A 3,688-nucleotide genomic window follows, 5' to 3' on the forward strand; every position below is an offset into this window, starting at 1 on the left:
CTTTACATGACATACTAGGACTAAATATATCACAAAACTTGCGGTAAAATAGTATCCCTTTAATTTCATAAGATGATGACTTTGTTTTTGTTTTCTCGTATTTTTGTACAATTGTATTGTACAATATCAACGTACAACAATTGACTTTACCAATTTTAGCAACGACAAGACACAAGGTGTAGAAATACATTAATCACCGACTTTTTTGTATTTTTACAATGCTTGCGATTTCAACATATCAAAATAGAGGGTGTCTTCTCTAAATATATGAGTCGTGTTCTGAGAAAACGGGCTTAATGCATGTGCGTAATGTGTCGTTCCAGATGAGCCTGTGCAGTCCGCACAAGCTAATCAGGGACGACACTTTCCGCTTTTATGGTATTTTTCGTTTTCAGGAAGTCTATTCTACACGAAAATCCATTTAAGGCGGAAAGTGTCATCCCTGATTAGCTTGTGCGGACTGCACAATCTGGGATGACACTTTACGCACATGAATTAAGCCCCGTTTTCTCAGAACGCGTATCATATTTCCGACTGTCGCGCGATCCCTTCCGAACGCCATGATTGATCACTCGTGTATGATCGTTGTTTTTCTCAAAGATAGCTGGCTAAGAATCGATGTGATTCGTGCGCTTTATGGTACAAAGTTAGGCTTGCACCCAGTTGTGTCTAATTCAGATAGGATAAATATGTTGGGAGTATGCTTAATAACTGATCGATTAGGTCTCGATCTGAACCGATCATCACAATCGGGTTTCCTAATTATACGTTAATTTAGACGGTGAAACGTTACCCTTCGAATATCAAGAATTAATATGCTCCGATACGATACGACACGATTGTGACTGCAATATATTTAAAGATTTAATCGACGTTATCTTCGGTAAGAGACACGACTTGACCCGAATGGTGTAAATATACAACACAAAAAAAACTATTGACTTCAGATGTGATTGAGGTTGCAACATATGATTATCGTGAAATAAATTGACGTTTTTCTTGTATGTATCGACTGCGGTCGGCACTTTGTTCCATTACAACGATGTTCCCCGAATAAGTGTGACATGAATGTATACGTACCACATAAATACGCCAGGACTGCGATTTCCATGATTATATGCTTCGATCGACCACGATTGGACCCAAGTTACATATACATCCCCACTGACATTTATAATTGAGATTACAACACATCGTTGCAGATTATTTTTTTCCAAACTTACATAAACTTCGATGATCGCTATGTTGAAGTTCAATAATATAATTTTGCACGCTATTAATTGATTGATTTTACGTCATACACTAGATTGACAGTTGATTCTGTAAAGTGTAGATATTTGATTACCGCTCAAATATTTTCCGGAGTTACCACGAATAAATCCAAATTAAGATCACGGCTTCAATGTTTAACATGACATTGAAGCCTATGAAATACCATATGGTACCTATTAAGTACTGTTATAGAGAGTAACTAGGTTTCTTGTACATAGCTCCTTACTCCTTATAAAAATAAATATTAAGAAACAGTTTTCATTGTGTATTTAAACTTAACATATTTTATATAAGCTTTTAAAGTAAAATATGAAGTCATATAGTCATACAATTCAACATACCGCTAATATTATTTAAGGATTAATCTTTAACTATTGTTTCGTTGTGGTAGTTCATTGTAAATTTTGTATTTTACCGTAGAAACATGGTGAGCGCGGATGACGCCGTCATTCACCACTTCCGGACCTGTCGCAAAAATTGGAAAAACGAGCACTGCACGTGCTCTAGTTGTGATCAAAGTGTAGACGACACTGTCGCAAACCTTTTCAAGAAAATAGAACCGGACGTGTTAAAACTGAAAGCTAAAATATTTTATTCTTATTGAAAGTGTTTGTTTGAGAGTGTCTTTTTGAAGTTCTTTCAATGTTTGTCTTCTGTGCAATAATACAAATGTTATATGTGCGTGTTAAATATATCAATTGTATTTGGAACTTCTTTCTGGGTGATTTTGTATAATACATAAACACGTTCATTAGTATTCCAACCACTTGTGGGTCATTCGTAGAGCGATTTACAATAAACTAAGCATGCGGGGCACCAATGGAAGACAAGTATATAAAAGTTCGTGACGGCGTGTTATTTCGTAACAAATCCATTACGCAACCATTTATTTTTGTCATTTTGTTATCAACTGTCGGTTATTAAATATTCAAAACAGTTTGAACAAGTTTTTGTATTAATTTTATGAGTCGTGTTCTGAGAAAACTTGGCGTAATGCATGTGCGTAAAGTGTCGTCCCAGATTAGCTTGTGCAGTCCGCACAGTCTAATCAGGGACGACACTTTCCGCCTAAATTGGATTTTTGCTAAGAAGAGACTTCATTTAAACGAAAAATGTCATAAAAGCGGAAAGTGCCGTCCCTGATTAGCCTGTGCGGACTGCACAGGCTAATCTGGCGACACTTTACGCACATACATTATGCACAGGTTTTCTAAGAACGTTACTCCTATTATAATGTAGTTGTCCCTCAGTACAAGTCACAGAATTGAGATAATAAACATACAATTTTAATTAAAAAAGACTACTCTATTGATATGGTTCATTGTTAAAACTGATTTGTATTCTTTATCTCTATGCAGTATATCTACTGTATAAAACAAGAGCACCGCATAACGGTTGCCAACGCTCGGCTGCGGGTGCAGTTTTGAAAAAATAAAAGAGTGTCAGGATATATTTTTAGAGGTCTCAGTGACCTTGACCTTTGACCTAGTGACCCCAAAAATGGGTGTGGCATGTAGAACTAATCAAGGTGCAGCTACATACCAAGTTTCAAAGTTGTAGGTTGATGCACTTTGATTTGAGAGTCAAAGTTCAAAACATTGACAACATGTTAAGGTTTTGGCACGACGCGGACGACACGACATGACGACGGACGAGGCTATGAAAAATACCACGGGTTTTCTCCGAAAATGGCCGAGCTAATAACTGAATGGATGGATTAGCATGATCGTCATCATACCAAGAGCAGACTAATGTTATGGCACTGGTGCTTTGTGAAAGTGACAGAGATATTTCCTCGATGAGATATGTTTGTAAATGGGACATCATCATGATTCGGTATCAATAATTAACCGTTTGTAAAGAGGCTTGCTATAAGCAAAATTAACAAGTTTGTCGGGAGCTTTAACAGGGTGCAGGATCACGTGACTTTGTTTGGTTTTCACAATTAAACGTTATTGGATGTAACACACCGGTAAGTGCTGCTTTTTGTCCAAATAACTTTTTCTTGACCCGGCATGACCCTAATTCGAACTTGACCTAAATATTGTCTAGACACGACTTCTGACCAAGTTTGGTGAAGATCGGATGAAAACTACTTCAATAAGAGAGCGGACACCGTGCTAAATCCTTGAAATTCACTAAATGACCCCGTGACCTAGTTTTTGACCCGGCATGACCCATATTCAAAGTTGACCTTATATGTTGTCTAGATACAACTTCTGACCTAGTTTGGTAAAGATCGGATGAAACCTATTTGAATTAGAGAGCAGACACTGCTGTGGACGCCGCCGCCCGCCAAGGGTAAAACTATAATACGTTCCGTTTTCAACTGACATATAAAATGTGTTGTCCTCATTTCAAGATCACTCCACTTGACCTTGACCGATATGCTTTTAAATATCCCATCAACAACATC

The sequence above is a fragment of the Dreissena polymorpha genome, chromosome 1 (assembly GCF_020536995.1).
Source record: "Dreissena polymorpha isolate Duluth1 chromosome 1, UMN_Dpol_1.0, whole genome shotgun sequence".
Lineage (NCBI taxonomy): Eukaryota > Metazoa > Mollusca > Bivalvia > Myida > Dreissenidae > Dreissena > Dreissena polymorpha.